We start from the raw sequence: 18,126 nt of genomic DNA on the forward strand, positions 1-18,126 counted from the left end.
TCAGGGCAAGGGTTATGTCTTTTGCTGTCTTAGTCTCTTCATTCATTCATTCAACATGTACAGTTTACATGCAGTTGATATTATGGCTTTGAGCACTTGGGAGAAATAATGAATACAAATGGTTGTTTTTCTTAAAAAAAAAAAAAAATCCTGTACAGGCAATCTATGTGTGAGGCTATGTCAAATTCAGTTTATACATCAGAAAAGTGTTTCCTGGTAAAAGCCAATAAGCATGTGGCATTGTCAGACATTGGATCAGCACACTGAATAGTTCAAAGGAGCCATTCCCAGGAGATTTCTCATTTCCTTCCCTCAGTTATTGAATACATTGCCTTAACCTCTACCCTTAGCATCAATCATCTTTGCCTTTTACACATTTTAGAGGAATAAATAGTTCAATCAGTTTCATATATTGGCTTGTCGAGTTTTAAAATTAAAAAAATGTTTTCCAATTACAAAGGCAATTCATGTTCACTTCTGAAAATATGTTAGTAAAAATGAGAAAAAAGAGATGTATTGAAAATCATTTCTAATTTCACCATCTAGAGGTACTCATTACTAACATTTTGATAGAAATCCTTCAGATTTTTGTAATATGTGTGTAGGTATATTATAGATGCCTAATAGAATTACTATATGTAATGTCAGTCTTTCATCATTCCAATTTCCACTTTGGATTTCATCCATCTCTATTTATTTGAAAACAACAAGAAGAATGTTTCTATTAAAGTGAAGCCTAGGATGGCGGGATTTATGTGACTTGAGTTCTTGGCTAAAGCTTGTGTTAGCAAGTGTACATTGTGGGTACAAAGAGGAAGGTGTGTGTGGACCTTAAACTATTCGCCAGGTATGGTTCCGTGGCTTTTCCAGGCTAGCTCATTCTTATTTCTTTCTCCCTCTTGTCCTCATTCTTGGCAATTTCTTCTCCTGTGACCTGCTAAGAGTTACAAGTACATTAGTGGCATCAACTCGAAGAGAGGTCAAGTCTGCGGAGACCCTCGCTCTTTGAGCACCTTGCCTGCAGCCCTCAAGCTGACATAGACTGCAGATGGCCCGAGCTGGGTGGAGGCCATACTGTACAGGAGGATACAAGCCGAGGACATTGTGTTGTGTCTCTAATCAAATCCCATTAAGAGGCGAATTCCTCAATTCAAAAGTCTGCATAGGATGGTACTTTCAAAAGAACTCCAGTTGGTTAAATTTAAGGCCTGAAATAAATCCAGTCTAATAATCTGATGTGGCTCTGGGCCTGCCACACCCTTTCAATGGAAGAACTGGATGCATTTTTATTCACTCTGGGCCTCTTCTCAATGTTGACTCAGAGGTAGGCCACAAGATTCTTTTCTTGTGTTGGCCTTGAGAGGACGGGGTCACTTAATGAAACAAGGAGCTTCCAGTGTGTCCCTGGCTGTTAATGCAACCTCCTCATGCTTGCTGGTGCATTTTTAGAGGTGGATTATGCAAGAAATATTGCTATTTTTGTAAATGGTTTGGCCTCTGCAGTCATTAACCTGGCATTTCTCCCCATGGCCCCACCATGTGTCCATTGATTCCTTCTTTTGTTTGTAAGCTGTTTGCAAAAGAGAGCCCTCAAAAAAAGTCCTTTCTCCCTGCATCTTGTCATTAGTACCAACAGGGAATTTCTTCTAGCTATGTTTATCAACTTACTAAGTAATATTTTTCAGAAAGTTTAGCAGTATTTTCCTCATTCTCTCAAGTCTCTTGGCTGCCTGGAGCACATGGCTAGTCCTTGACCCTTTTATTGCTTAGTTCCATTCACAATTACAAGCCAACAAATGTTTCAGAAATGCCTTCAGTGGGCGGAGACGCTGCCAGGTACCTGGGGTGAAGGGAGGTAGGAAGAAATTTCCAATTTCACAGTCTAAAGAGTTGACCACACCAAGCCCTTTCTCCACCCCTCCAGTCTGAATCCTTGGCCCCCTTCCTACACTTCTACCTTGGTTACGATCTTTAGTGATCTCTTCTAGGAGATGGGCATGGCAAGCTTTCCACATAGTAATCTCAAGCTTCCCAACTTGACAGCCATATAGTACATTTCGATGCCATGATTACACACACAGGGACCAGGCTGGAATGCATAGGTTCAAATTCAAGGTGTACAAGATTTCCCAATTACTTAAATTTGTTGTGCCGCAGTTATTGCCTTTTGGAAACTATAATAGCACCTTCCTCACGGGGGCATTGTGAGGATTAAATGACATAAGGAATGTCAGGCCTCAGTGGGACACCTAGAAGACTTGTCACCAATTTTACTATTTATTGTTGTTGTTGTTAGTGATATGTGAACACAGAAAAATTTAATGAATGTTTGGGATTTCAGAGCAGGTAGGTGGTTGGCCACTTCCCAAGCCCCAGAAACCCCTGGCAGCTGTCCGGGGATAGGATTAAGAACGTAACTGAAATTAAAAACAATGGTCCCTTTTCTACCCTCATGTCCCTCAGCTTTCTCTCAGTTTCTTGTCACTTTCCTGAAACCTCAATGGCCTGGATAATGAAACCATGAAGGAGACTGGGGTAAGGAAGAGGGAGAGGCCACAGGGACCCCAAGTTAAAGGGAGAATGTTAATAGAAATTGACTCTCCAGGTTGAGTCCACCTGGGTGTGTTTGTATCAACTCCATGAATGCATCTAAGTCAGCTTGCCATGCAATTGTTAGGCTGCTCTATTAGAAGGGGGCTTTGCTGGAAACCTGATGTTGACTCAAGTTATCTAGGTCATAGAAATTTCAGGAAACCTGTCTGAGCTTCTGCTTTTCAATTGAAAAACAAGGGAATCATATCTAATGTACTGGCTTATTGTGGGAATCATTTATCCCCTAGGGCTGGGCCATCAGCACTTTCTCATCGGCTCTTCCTCTTTCACAGGGAACCACAAGGAGAAAAATCTAATCAAATTGCTGCATTCCAAAATTTGCTCAGGAGCAATAAAAATAAACTCTGAGCATCCACATATTTGATCAATTTACTTTTATCCTTTAATCGAATAAGCCTCAGCTCTGCAATCAGGAAGGAAAACATTTTGCTAAGCATTTCATTTCTCCAGTGATTCATCTAGCAGAGGTCTCTAAGTTGACAGGATGAGAATAAGGTATTTAATGCTGAAATAATTTTTATGACCACATCACAGGAGGCTGGAATGGCTTTTAAGGTACATCATATTTTAATCACAATCACACAAAGAGCATATATTGCTCAAAAACTTTGGACAAGATTGAATTGGAATACCAGAATCATAATATCATTATGAAGAAAAGGAGGGCTGGCTTTTTTTTTTTTTCACAATTTAATTTTTCTTATCTGAAAAAGTTAATTTTTCAGATAAGAAAAATTAAATTAAAAAGAATAATAGTACAATTAATGAAAGACTATGCTTATGTATATCCTGCTTTTATTAAATTTTTTTTTTTTTTTTTTTCAGTCCATAATTCCTTCTGTGTTTTTGGTCTGCCTGACAGACTTGGAAGAAAAAGTGTTTTAGAAAGAAAGTAACAAAAAGTACATCCAAAAGGAGGTTTCAAACCAGCAGATGCCCAAACATGCTAAAATTGGTAATCTCGCTATTGTGTATACTCATGAGCTGGAGGGAAGGCCCCCTTCAAAGCATCAGAAGGATTCCCAGAAGGCAGAGACATCTGCAGAAGGCTGGGACATTTCAAGGACCAGACACATAGCCACTGCTCGCTAGCCTGCTCCAGGATCCATACTCCTATTTTCAGTGGAAGGAGGGAAATACAACTGTCACTGTGGCATCTACTGCTAGGGCTCAGGGCATCCTCTTTTTAAAAGCTGCCACTTAGGCCCAGGAACCCAGGAAGGACAAGGCAAAAAGAAGTGGGTAAAGGAACAAGGAAAGGTAGCAAGAGTGTGGAGGCTATTAGGAGTTGGTGTTTTGTGGTTGGTGGTGCATTTGTTTATTTATCTGGTGTTTTGGTGGTGGTGGTGGTGGGTTTGTTTGTCTGGTGTTTTGTTGTTGGTGATGGGTCTCATTTTGTTTTGTTTTGTAACAGTCTTCCTCTGATCATGCATCACGATCTTGGCCCACTGCAACCTCCACCTCCTGGGTTCAAGCAATTCTCATGTTTCAGCCTCCTGAGTAGCTGGGATTACAGACGCCCTCCACCACGCCTAGCTAATTTTTGCATTTTTAGTAGAGACGGAGTTTTACCATGTTTGCCAGGCAGGTGGATTGCTTGAGGCTATTAAGAGTTTTAGAGGCAGGATGATGTGGCAGGAAAACCAAACCACATATCCTAAATCTGCCATTTCTCTTGGTGTGATCTTGGATCAGTTACTTAACCTGTCTGAGCTTCTGCTTTTCAATTGAAAAACAAGGGAATCATATCTAATATACTGATTGATGGTGAGAATTAGGGAAAGCTCTTAGGACAGTGCCTGAAATATAATAAGTACATAATAAATAGTTTTCATATTTCCTCTTGCCCTTCAACCCCTTCAAAGGGGTTGAAGTCACTCAATTCAAATCCCGTCCTTCAACTCTGAAACCCCTCCGTGGTTCACCGCTGTCTACGAAACGATGTCCCAACTTCCTGGCAAAGCCTGCCAGCTGCACAATCTGGCCTCAAGCTGGCATAGACACCTCCCCTCCTACACGCATCTGGGTACCTTACACCCCATCACCACCAGACCATTTTGTTCTCTCACTTCTTCGCTCTTACTTGTGTTGGTCTCAGCGTGGGATTCTGATCTCTACTTTTTTCTCATGGAAATTCTATGGTTCTGTCTGCCTCCCTTCTCCTTTATGGGGCAACCACAGTGTGCCAGCACTGTACTGGGAGGGAGAAATGAAGAGAAACACCACTGGGCTTGATTTGAGACAGGCTTTTCAAAGACTAGTTTTAATATGAGCAAGGAAACAATGAAATCTGCTGGAAGAATGTGGAGGGTATGGAGAACAGCCACAGAAAGGAGGTAGCAAGTGAGCTGGGCTATGAAGGTTTTGTAGAAGTCATTCCAGAAGGGAGAAAGAAGAGGGGCAGTGGTAGCAAAGGCAATGAAGAAGACAATATTTTGAGGGAGTGAAATCCTAAATTATGCTCTGTAGCTAGAGGAAAATGAGTGGGGAAGAACCAACAGGAGGGACTGGTGGGGAGATGGTACAGGTGGTATGTGTTAGTCCGTTTTTGCATCACCTTGAAGGAATAGCTGAGGCTGGGTAATTTATAAAGAAAAGAGGCTTAACTGGCTAAGTGTTCTGCAGGCTATATGAAATGTGTGGTGCCAGCATCTGCCCGGTTTCCGGGGAGGCGTCGGAAGTCGAAGTGGGAGCAGGCAGGTCAGACAGGGAGAGCTGGAGCAAGAGAGAAGGAGTAAGAGAGAGAAGGGGAAGGTTCCCAGATTCTTTTAAACAACCAGATCTCACATGAACTAACTGAGCGAGAACTAAATTATGATCAGGAGAATGATGCTAGACCAGTCCTGAGGGGTCTGCTTCCATGATCCAATCACCTCCCCACAGGCGCCACCTCCTGACATTGGGAAGCACATTGCAACATGAAATTTGGAGGGACCAAACATCCAAATCGTGTCGTGGTGTACACAGCCCCAAGCTGACGACACCCACCACAAGCCCCACCCACCACTTCACAGCTGTTTATCCCTGGGCAGTTCCTTCACCTCTTTACACTTCAGTTTGCTCTTCTGTAAAGTGGAGGTAAAACTAGCTTCTCGCCATGAGAACATGTGAGGATAAGATGAGGTGATCCCTATAATATTGCCGCAGAAACTCTGGCCAAACGCAGAAAGTGCTGAGCACGCATTAGTGATTCATTTTTTAAAAGTCTAACTAAAACGCCAGCTCTTCTGTTCAACTTCCCTTGACATCCTGAGTCAACACTCACTTCTTTGTCCTTTGTGCTTTCGTGGCACTTTCATAAACCTCTGGTTAGCACTTGTTTTACAGCCTTTCACATCAGAGCCTATTTGTTTTTCTATATCTGTATCTAACGAATGAAACCCTGTCTTATTCATTCATCTGTGGCATCCCCTATGTTGAAAGCACAGTATTTTAACTATGGTGGTTCATTACTCAACGACTGTTGAAGAAATGAATAAACCACTTATTAAACAGTTTACAATGGTTTAATTTTAAGAAATATTAGAGCTAACAAAAAAACTTCCAATCCAGTATCTTTCAAGCTGTTTTATCAACCCCAGTGAGAAATGCGTTTTACATCAAGACCAGGTGTGTGTGTGTGTGTGTGTATATGTGTATATATATATATATATATATATATACACACATACACATACATTTATGTAAATACATATATGTATAAATGTTTGTTGCTAAGTGAAACAAAACAAAAATTCATGATACATTAAACTTACTACTGCAATACATTCTGATATGTTCTAATCTAATATTTTTAAACAGCCTTTTTATGAGTTTTGCATTTAAAAAATTATTATGAAGATATTATAGAAATTCTTTATATGCCTCATACCAGTTTTCACTATCATGAACATTTACGTCAGCATATTTTTCACAGCTAATGAGCGAATATGTCCACACTGTGAACCAATGGCCATACTTCATTCAGATTTCCTTTTTTCCCCCTAATGTACTCTTTCAATACCCCAAAAACCTGATATTGAAATAATTCAGAACTACAAATTTACCTCTCTTTGAGATTGCTCCAGTAACTTCTTTTAAAATAATGGGCTATTAGAACTAAATGAGACTTTTGAGCTAATTCCATCAAGTTTTCATTTTATTTATTTTTAAATAAGTTATGTAATTTATTATTATAAATCATGTGAGTTTTTTCCCATATGGATAGATTATTATTTTTAAGAAGTATATGCATGCAGTTTTAAAATTAACTGCAACCACTATCCATTTTTTAAAAAATAGATTTAGGAGGTTCAAATGCAGTTTTGTACACGGATATAGTGCATAGTAGTTAAATCAGGACTTTAGTGTAACCATCGCCCAAATAGTGTACCCCTTAGGTAATTTCTCATTACTCACCCCCTTTCCACCCTCCCACCTTTCTGAGTTTCCAATACCTATTATCCACTCTCTATGTTCATGTGCATATTATTTAGCTACTACTTGAAAGGGAGAACATATGGCATTTGACTTTCCATTTCTGAATTATTTTACTTAAGTAATGGTCTCCATGTTGCTGCAAATGACATGATTTTGTTCCTTTTTATGGCTGAGTAATATTCCTTTATGGCTGAATGATAATATTATTATCATATAATCTTCTTATCAAAAATAAAACGTTTTGAAAGTTTAAGACAACGTATGCATTTAGCTAAAAATATAAGTATGGGAAAATAAATAATTTAGAAGACAATGTTGAATGTCCCTGGATTTCCACACAAAATAATGTACATACATACATACCATGCCATAGAGTATAGCATAGAGCATGGCATGGTAATATACCTATATATACACCACGTTTTCTGTATTCATTCATCCATTGATGATGGACACTTAGGTTGATTCTATGTCCTAGCTATTGTGAGTCGTGCTGCGTTCAGGATAGGGGTGCATGTATCTCTCATCTGAGACCTGGGGAAGATATGTCTTGGTAAGGTTAGGCAACTGGTACCAGAGCTAGTGAGTTTTTGAGCCAAGAGTCAAACTCAGAGACTCCTGAGAAACTGTCCTCATTTATATTTAGTTAGGAATTCCACTTCTGCTTAGAATGTTAGAAGCCCCAAGAGAACCTTGATTCCATGCTAATGAGGAAAAAAAAAACCAGATTATTTATAAAATCACTTTTCTTGAGGCCATCAGACAGCTAAGATTGCCAAGCTACCTAATAAACAGCAACCCAGAGACGAACAAGTCCCTCAGGAACAGCTGCCTCACCTTTAGCAGAACATGGGAGAAAGAGGTGGCCACCGACCCAATGGGTGGGAAGAAATCAGCTCAAATGTTAACAAATTCTGAAAGGCTGGTGGGACTGGCATGTCAGCTTGGGACAGCTAGGAACCCGGGGGCAAAGGCGCTCACTCACAAGCTTCATTCCAGGCACCTCCATTCTGTGTCCAAAGGGAAGATCAGAGGCAGGCAGGGGAATGGAGAGCCCCAGATGTACAACAGGGGACAAGCATGAGGCCTCACTGCTTCCCAGACCCTCTCCCTAGAAAGCAAACTCTTTCCGGCTAAAGAGGAGCAATGAACCCTCTGTCCAAAGGCCCAGAAAAATCCATTGCCTCTGGATCAGCAGTAGAAACATAACCTTCTGCCCTTGGGAAAAGAACAGGAAGCCACTTTGGAGCCAGCATGGTGAACTGGCACTAAGCTGGAGCTCGCCATTGCTGGAGAAGGTTGTATCAGACTCCTACAGCCACTGCAATAAAGTACCACAAGTTGGGTGACTTCTACAACAGAAATGCGTGGAGGGCAGAAGTCCAACATCAAGGTGTCATCAGAGTTGGCTCATTCTGGAGGTGCTGATGGAAGATCTGTTTCATGCCTCTCGCCTTGCTTCTGATGCTGCCAGCAATCCTTGGCTTGCAGGTGGATCCCTCCTATCTCTGCCTCTGTCATCACCTGGTTTTTTTCCCTTGTGTGTGTCCCTGTGTCTCCATCTCTCCCTCTCTGTTCTATTATAAAGACGTCAGTCATTTGATTTAGGGCCTATCCCAGTTCATGATGGTCTCATCTCAACCAATTATGCCTGCAACAACCCTATATCCAAATAAGGTCACATCTTGAGGTTGCAGGTAGACCCGAATTTGGAAGGGACACTGTCCAACTCAGTACAGAGGGGTAGGAAATTGTTCATGCCCAAGACCAACCAGCAACTCAAGACAGAGTTTGGCTGCCATGAGAAGGAGGGACAGGAATGCTGAAATGACCTATCTCCCAAGGCCAGGCACATAGGGCCTGAGAAAGGCTGAGGCTGGGCCATGGCAACAGACTAAGCCTTGCCCCCACCAGGAGCAAGCAACCTTGGGAAGAGCAAGAATATGGAGAGAGAAAACATATTATGAACTGAATGTCTACATCCATCCAAAATTCCTGTGCTGGAGCCCTAACCCCTAGTGTGTCTATATTTGGAGACAGAGCCTCTCAGGAACTAATTAAGGTGAAACACAGTCATAAGAATGGGGTCTTGATCTGAAAGGATTAGTGGCCTTACAAAAAGAGACACCAGAGCTTCCCTCTCTCCCTCCTCCTTTTTCTCTGTGTGCATGCACTAAGGAAAGGCCACGCAAAGATGCAGTAATGTTGGGTACTAGCCCCAACCCTGTTCGTGGGTGCCCTTAGTCCTGGCAGTGATGAGGGATTGAAAAAAGGAAATGAAGACAAAGACACAAGGTAGAATTTTACAGCATGGGTCCAAGGAACCAACGCAAGTGTGGGGAACAGGTTGGCCCAGAGTTCTGGTTTCCACAGGCTTTTATTAGGCGCACACACTTGTTAATTGAGAGGTCGGGGAGCAGTGAGAGGGTCATCAGGGAAGGCCTTGAAACTATTAGAGGAGGCCTTGAAACTAATGTGGGCAAGATAGTGAGGGGGAGACTGTGGTCTGCAGTATTCATAGCAGGCAGGATTCTTATGCAAACCTAGAACACTGAATTCTACCACAGGTGGCTATCAAGGTGCATTTGCATCAGAAGCATAGCAGATAAGGCACCACCAGGTCTGACCACACCCCATGCATCAAGGGGCTTTTATCTCCCAAGCCTTTGGGGGCACTGAGCAATCAAAATTACTCCATATTCTGAGAACCTAGGTAGAGCCTGTGGCATTCGGTGATCTCTGCCCTGCAAAGCTTTTCTTACTTGCAAGCTCCCATCTGCAAAGACCCTCCTGGATCTTGTGAGCAGAGGTTGCCTCCCTTCTCAGAGATCTTAAACAAGCCCTCTTTACAAGATCCTCATGCAGCCTCCGTGTTAAAAAGGCATTCATGGGACCAAAGCAGTATTTCCTCTTGAACCAACTGTGGTGTTCCACAGTTTTACAGCACTCTCAGATGGTCTTTACCTTAGGCTTCTTGTTGTCTCTTGATTTCTGTTCTACTGCACCAATATTTGACATAGCTTAGTTCGGGGTATAAACTTCAGTGTACAATAAGCAAAGTAAGCTTATAATTATTTAACTAGAAATAACAGAGGCCTGCCCCTGGCCATCTTGACCTACACAGTAAGAAGGTAGCTGTCTGCAACCTAAAGAGAGAGCCCTAATGAGACACCACCAACTCCTTGCTTGGACTTCCAGCTTCCTATGCTGGTACTATGAGAAGACAATGCCTATTGTTTAAGCCACACAGCCTATGGTGTTTTGCAACAGTAGCCCAAGCAGACTAATACAGAACTACCCTTGAACCAGGGCCTGTAGAAAGCTGAGATGGAGCAGAAACAAGGAGGAAAACCTTCCATCTGTCCTGGCCCCATGGGAAGCCCCGGGTAACAGCAGCCCCTGTAGGGGGAATCAGAAGCCTGCGGTATGCAGAGAACAACTACAGTGACCACAAAACTCAAACCCAATTCAACTCTTTGTTAGACCCACTCAACTTCTGATGAAAAAATATGAACTGTGCCCACTTCTGTGTATAAATACCAAATACCAGCTTAATGCTTCCTGATGACCACCAAGTAAAGAAGAAACACTCACAGGGACTTTCTTGGATGAAAAGGGGGCAAGAAGACACTTCAGTCACTCCATCTGCCCCTCTGTAATCCTCTACTTAGGGAGAATTTCTTTTTTTGGTAGCAGTATCAGCTTTGATGACTCCCTTCTTGGTTGCTCCTCAATGATGCTTTATGAGTCAAGTGAAAACCAGGAATCAGTGGACCAGAGGTAATTAGGGAAAACAGCCAAGCACATGGATGGTTGTTTTTTTTTTTTTTTTTTCCCCAGCATTTTTGTTGTGTCTCCAATTTACTCAAGTCTCTTTAGATTCACAGCTTTAGACATTCAGCTTAACGGGAACCATTCAACACAGCCCTACATGAATTACTGGTAATTTATTGAGATCACTTTAAGAATCTCAAGTGCAGACACCGCTGAGATTGCCGTGGCCTAACGTCATGTGAAAGCTTTTTGAGGAATCCAGATTGCAAAAGGCCCATTAGTCCAATGATGTTCTCTGCTCCATTTTCTTTTTCTGGTGATTTTCCTAGAAAAGGCCGAAGGGGGATGGAGGCTTGCTGTTTGCAGCAAGGCTGTGAACATGTGCCTTCTGCCTTGTTCAACACTACTCTTCCGCTCATTCCTAAGGAGGTGAGGAGTCCAGTAGAAATTCTGCACTATTTTTGGATGGTTGACACATGTTGGTGCCTACTCCTACCTGGTTCCAAATGATGCGTGTCCCCTAGCTTCTACCTCTCACGAGGCTATACAACAGTGTAGGTTCTCTTGCATTTGAACTGCACCAGGTTCAAATCTCAGCCCCATCACTTACTAACTTTGTGACTTTGGTTAAGTTACTTAAGCTTTCTATGCCTGATGGATTTACAGATAGACAGGCATGGATGCAGGTCACTTAGAACAGTGTTTGGTCCTCAGTATGCCCTACGAAGCATTAACTACCATTACCACCTAAACTTGAATCTCCTTCAAGACCTGTTTCTTCGCACCGTGGCTCTCTGAATCAGTTTCAGGATTGAGGTGCACCTTAACTCACAAGCAGCACCCATACTCTTTCTTCTGTGCCTCCCACAGTGCCCATGGGACACCCTGCTGTGTTGCTTCATCTGCCTCTTCCTCAAAACGAGGAGCTTCCCCAGGGCAGTGCGATGACTTGGCTTTGATCAATTCACATGTCTGGCACCTCATCAGCACAGGGTCTGACTCATATACAATACTCACAAATCTTCCAAAACAGATGAAAAAATAATCTCCCTAACCCATAGAGGTAGGTGAAGTGGGGAATCAATATTCGCCAGATGCCTAACAAGTAGTAGGCATTTAGCTGATTTTATTTATATATTATTAGTAATTTACTTATTAAAGCTTCACTTATTAGCAGGTCTTTGTTAATAAGCAGATATAAGTGATTTTTTCATTATTGTGTATAACAAGACCCAATGAGAAAGCAGTTAAGAATATGGGCTGACTCTGCAGGAAGACTGTCTTGGTTCATAGCCAAGCTCTGCACTGGCTGTGTGACCTAGGGCAAGTTACTCTCTGTGCCTCCATTTTCTCATCTGTTTTATGGGATGATAATAGGACAGTGAGGATTCAATTACATGTATGGTTAATACACATAAAACACTAATAACAGTCGCTGGTACATGGCAAATGCTCAATAAATGTTAGCATGACTATTACATAGTGTTTAATATTTTAATGCAGTAATGTATGTATTACAATCAAATTTTAATAAATAAAATATTTGCTGACTGTATTTTATAGGCCAGGAAGAGTATGTACTGGAAATAGTCACTCTTTGAGAAGAAAAATAAGTAACAGAATAATCTAATGGTGCATGGCACATTGAAGTTAGAGTAAGAAAACCTAGTTTCCAATCCTCATCTCATCGCCCACTGGCTATATCATCCTGGTATGTTCTCAGCCTCCTAAGCCTCCCTCCTCCCCTTACCTAGGAATTGGAAATGATGAGGACACCCTCTCAGAGACTGGGAAAATTGGCAGAGGTCAACATTGATGAAGGGACCCACCATAGCATCTGGGACATTGGAGTACCCAAGGAACCTAAGATGATGGCATCTATCACATTTTTATTTTACTCATATATATTTTTCCAAAGATATTCACTCCATGACATGTAAACCATAGAAAGTGCTTAAAAATAAACACCTGTCATTTGGAGTTGGCAACGGCTCCCTGAAAAACTGGTGGTTTGACTTTTAACAGCTGAAAGGGACTCCGTGTGGAGAGTGGACTCAGGCCAACATCCTTCAATACAGAAGAAATAGCTTCTTGGTCAAGACAGTAGAAGGAGCTTACTTTCTCAGCCTCCAGAGATTTCACTGAATTAGCCTATGGTAAAGAGAGGGAGCCTCTGTGAACAAGAGTTTCCAATCCATTTGAAGAAGGAGATGTGTTGGTGGGTGAAGCCAAGAAAGAAGAGGCCACTGCCTAGAATCTGCCATGAATGGAGTGGGGATGGTGTGGGCCATCTTCCAGTTGCAGCACATGAGAGACTCCAGACTTGGAGACAGCAGGTACCAAGGATGGTGGGAGCAAGGAGTAGGGCTTGGGGTAAGTCAAAGATCTCTAGGTTGAGCAGTTGTTCCAGCTGGTTCCACTGCCTCCCTTTCCCACTTCCAACTCACAGAAGCCTGGATTTTCCTGCAGACAGAAGTCTGGTGAGCACTGTCATATCTAATGTGGGAGCTGGCAGCTCAGAATAATGTCCTCCTCATGCTGGTACTGGGCAGTTCAGGCTGTCAGCTTGATCCCTCCCCAGTCTGCAAGTATTAAGTCAGTCCAGAAAAAGGTTCATTGAAAACAACTCTATGGCTGGGGGCATCTGCACTGGGTTTCTAGAACACTCAACCCAGTTCTTCATGGAATGTCTGGGTGACTGTGGCTGTTACACTTGGGAAGATAGCGAGATGCAGAGGACGTCAATACATTGAAAACAGCGTATGTTATTAAACTCTGTATGTTAACTTTACAGATACCATCGGGCTAAGATAAAGTCAGAAAATCTCATTGCATTGTGTTTTTCTAAAGTTCTGGTTTGAAAATCTTTGGAGAAGTTCAAATTCAAACTTCATCCAAAGACATGCCAGACAAATGAGAGGCCTTTTGTTATAGAGAAGCAAATATTGTCCCTAAATTGACAAATAAGACATGCATTCTCTCTTATACTTTAGTTTGTAGAGGCCAAGCGTGGTGGCTCACGTTTGTAATCCCAGCACTTTGGGAGGCCGAGGCAGGCAGATCACGAGGTCAGGAGTTCGAGACTAGTCTGTCCAATATGGTGGAACCCCATTTCTACTAAAAAATACAAAAAAAATTTTGCCAGGCTTGGTGGCACATGCCTGTAATTCCAGCTACTCAGGAGGCTGAGGTAGGAGAATTGCTTGAACCCGGAAGGCAGAGGTTGCAGTGAGCCAAGATCATGCCATTGCACTCCAGCCTGGGTGACAGAGTGAGACTCCGTCTCAAAAAAAAAAAAAGTTTGTAAAATGTTTCCAGTGAAAACGTATCCCCTTTTCTGCCTGTATCAGTGAGCTATCACCAAGTAATGCTATGTAACAATTCCCCACAAAATTCAGTCTCTTTATTATTCATAAATCTTTGCATCAGCTAGACAGTTCTGGTCTTGGTTAAGGTCACTTACGCATCTGTACTCCTCTGTGGGTCACTTCTGCTGATCTTAGCAGGGCCTTCTCATGTTTGGCTGTTGACTGGCCACAGGCTGGTCTAGGATGGCCTTGGCTAGGATGAATGGAATCTCCATGTACTTCTCAATTTCCTCCACTAGGCTATCCCATACTTGTTCACATGGCAGTGGCATGGTTTCAAGAGAGTAAGTGAAGGTGCTCAAGGTCCCAAAACTAGGCTTGGAACTTAATCACTATCACTTCCACTCATTCTATGAGCTAAAACAAGTTCCATGGTTAGCTCCAACTCAAGACTCCATCTCATGATGGGAGAAGCTGCAAAGCCACATTGCAAAAGCATGGCTACAGGAAGGGTGGACAATTGGGGCCATTCTTGCAATCAGTCCACCACACCCTCCATTCTTCTTGTTCAGTTTTACCATTTCCTTCTCTCTTAAAGAAAATGTCATGCTCAAGATTGGTGCAATCTCATTATGCATCTGCCTCCCCTCTCCATGAAGTCATCCTTTGTGAGGATATGTCCCCAGGCTCTCTTAGTCTAGAGAGAGTTATTATCTTTAGAGTGAAAAAAAGAATAAAAGCTTCTGTATTTACAAAAGTAAAATATTTCTTTTCTTGTGAGCCTATCAATCGTTGAAAGGAAAATCAGCAGTCCATGTGGTTTCCAGTAATACGGTCATATGTCCCACTGGCATAGAGGAAGAACTAGGGGAAAGAAAACCAGTCACACAAACTGCCCACCCACGCCCCAGCCCCATGAGGTGCCCCTCGTCTGCATGTCACCATCTCCATCACACTGCCCTACAAGGTCTGCTAACTTGTCTGTCTGTCCATGGGCTTTTCTGCTCTTGAAGGCACTGAATGTTTATTTGCTGTTGTATCTCCAAGGACCTAGAAAAGTGTCTTATCCAAAGTAGACATTTGTGTAACTAAATGAATGAATGGATACATGAATGAATCAATAAATGATGACCGAATGATCTAGAAGAACGACAAAGCTTTGGCCAAGGGTAAGGGGTAAGAACACTCCAGACAGAAGAAATAGCCCGTAAAAACCACAGGTTTAAAAGCACATGACATGTTAAGAGGGTGATAAGTTGATAGGGTGTTGTATACAGCACAAGGAGTACGGGAGCAGCAGGGTTTGAAGCTGGAAAGATGAGTCATTCTAAAGAATTAGACTTTATTTCGTATAAAATGATGAATTAACAAAGATTTTATATAAAGAAAGTGGCATGTTAAACAGAATTTTTATTTTAAAAATAGTTTTCACAGCATAAGGTTGGACAGAGTAAACTGATTTCTCTGAGCCTCAATTTTAACACATTTGAAATAGGGATAATAATAGTTATAGGTTAGGCTCTAGCCTTAGTGCCTGGACTTCATATGTAGTAACTATTTTAAATCCCCAATAAAGGAGGAACTATTATTGTCATTATCATCATCCTCATTTCATAGATAAGGAAGCTGGTACTCAGAAAGGTTAAGGAACTTGCCCGAGGTCACATAACAACCAAGTAGTAGAATTTATATTTGAACCCAGATATCTGACTCCAGGGCTTGTGCTCTTAATTACTGTTATTTTATTATTTATCATTAAGTGGTACCTACCTCAAAGAGTTATTGTAACAATTTAGGCAAAAAAACAAAAAAAAATACAAAGTCCTTAGAACCATGTCTGACATATAGTGAGAGCTTAATAACGTATTTACTGTTGTTACTGCTTGCCATTCTTGTTATTGGCTGTGAAATAGGACTATTCATTAAGATACCTATTTATATAAGTTGTACCTTTATTTAAGTATGTATAGGAACAATAATTTTTATTCAATATATTTATATGTTACACATATAATTAATTTTCAGGATTATTATGAAAAATAAATGAGTTAACATATGCAAGGTACCTAGCACCTTACATTCTAATGCCTGGAGCTTTAAAACAATTCCAACCGAACTTCCTTTTTTTCCACATCCAGCATTTTTAAAACATTAACTTCTACATTAGTTTGGTAAATTACCAAGAGGTTCTTTAAGGCAATCTAAGCTTTTTCTAACATGCATCTTTCAGCCTCTACCCATTCTCCAGATCCAAAGTCATGTCCACATTTTTAGTATTTGTTCCAGTAGATCCCCATTTCTCAATTCCAAAATCTGCCATAACAAAGTGCCACAGACTGGGTGGCTTAAGAAATGTATTTTCTCACAGTTCTGGAGGCTGGAATTCCAAGATCAAGGTGTTGGCAGGGTTGGTTTCTCCCAAGGCCTTTCTCGTGGGCTTATGGAAGGCTGCCTTCTCCCTGCCTCCTGGCGTGGTCTTCCCTCTGTAACTGTCTGTATTCAAATCTCCTCAATCTATAAGGACATTAGTCAGATTGGATTAGGGCTCAGCCATGTGGCCTCTCTGTACCTTAATTACACTTTGAAGGCCCCATCTTCAAGTATAGGCACATTCTGACATACTGTGGGCCAAGACTTCAATATGTGAATTTGGGGAAACAGGAAGAAATCCAAATTAATGCATAATAACCTCCTATCAAACTCATCTAAAAGAGAGATGATGAGGTCAGGCGCGGTGGCTCATGCCTGTAATCCCAGTCCTTTGGGAGGCCAAGGCAGGTGGATCACTTAAGGTCAGGAGTTTGAGACCAGCCTGACCAATACAGTGAAACCTCATCCTTACTAAAAATATGAAAACTAGCTGGGCGTGGCGGCATGCGCCTGTGGTTTCAGCTACTCAGGAGGCTGAGACAGGAGAATTGCTTGAACCCATGAGCTGGAGGTTGTAGTGAGCCAAGATCATGCCACTGCACTCCAGCCTGAGCAGCAGAGTGAGACTGCATCTTAAAAAAAAGAGAGAGAGAGAAAGAGTGAGAGAGAGAGAGAGACAGAGAGAGAGAGAGATGATGATGATGATGAGAGCCTAAAGTAAGAGAAAAGAGGAGAGAAATTTGTTAATATACACATCATCTTTTTCTAAACACTTCTAGTAGCCTTAGAGCCTGCCTTTCCAAGTTACCTAAGTAACTTTTATTTGGGGAAGGGAAAAAGCTGAGTGCTGTCAGTTCTTTGGTTTTGTGTCTAGAAATGAACGACCCTAGGGTTTCATGGGGGCATTATTTATTTTCACTTGGTAGTGTGGGCATCACAAAGATAGAAACTGAGAGAATCATCAGCCTGGAGCAAAGTGAGAAACAAAAGCAGAAAAGACCAAAGGAAAAATGCCACATTGTTGCCCCAGGAAGTACCAGTAGAACCGAGAACTTCCAGCCTGGACCTGACCCCTCTTTGTCCCAATGAAGGACAATCCCAGGCCCTTGGCAGGACAGCAAATGACAGCAGAGAAGATTCTGGAGAAATGTGTCCATCTGTGTTCACAGTGGAAACTGATGGAGAAATCCTCTTCTGAAGGTACTTTTCATGGGAAAATTGAGTATGGTCTTAACAGAGATGCCAGTCCCTCAGGGGGATCTCAAGTTGCTTTGCAGGTTGTAAATGGCCAGGAGGGGATGATACTCATCTGGGGGTCCCATTGGAAATCAGGGGCGAAATAGAGGAGGCAGGGACAAGGCTGTGCAATATATCCCTCTAGAGCAGACCTCTCCTGCACCTGATTGGGGCTGGCTACTTCTGACAGAAAACAGGACATTTTACCAGCGTGAGCGTCACCCGAGACAGAGGGACCTGAAGATGAGAATTTAAGGAGTGAGGCGAGGAGAGGGTGGTGAGGTATCTGCCACATGAACATCGGCTTGGGTACCATTTCAGAAGCTGTTCAAAATGCCTCTGATGTAGCTAGAAGAGCATAGAATAGGAGTCAGAAGTTCTGGGCTAGGGTTTTTTTTTTTTTTTT

The sequence above is a fragment of the Cebus imitator genome, unplaced genomic scaffold, assembly GCF_001604975.1.
Source record: "Cebus imitator isolate Cc_AM_T3 unplaced genomic scaffold, Cebus_imitator-1.0 Scaffold8, whole genome shotgun sequence".
Lineage (NCBI taxonomy): Eukaryota > Metazoa > Chordata > Mammalia > Primates > Cebidae > Cebus > Cebus imitator.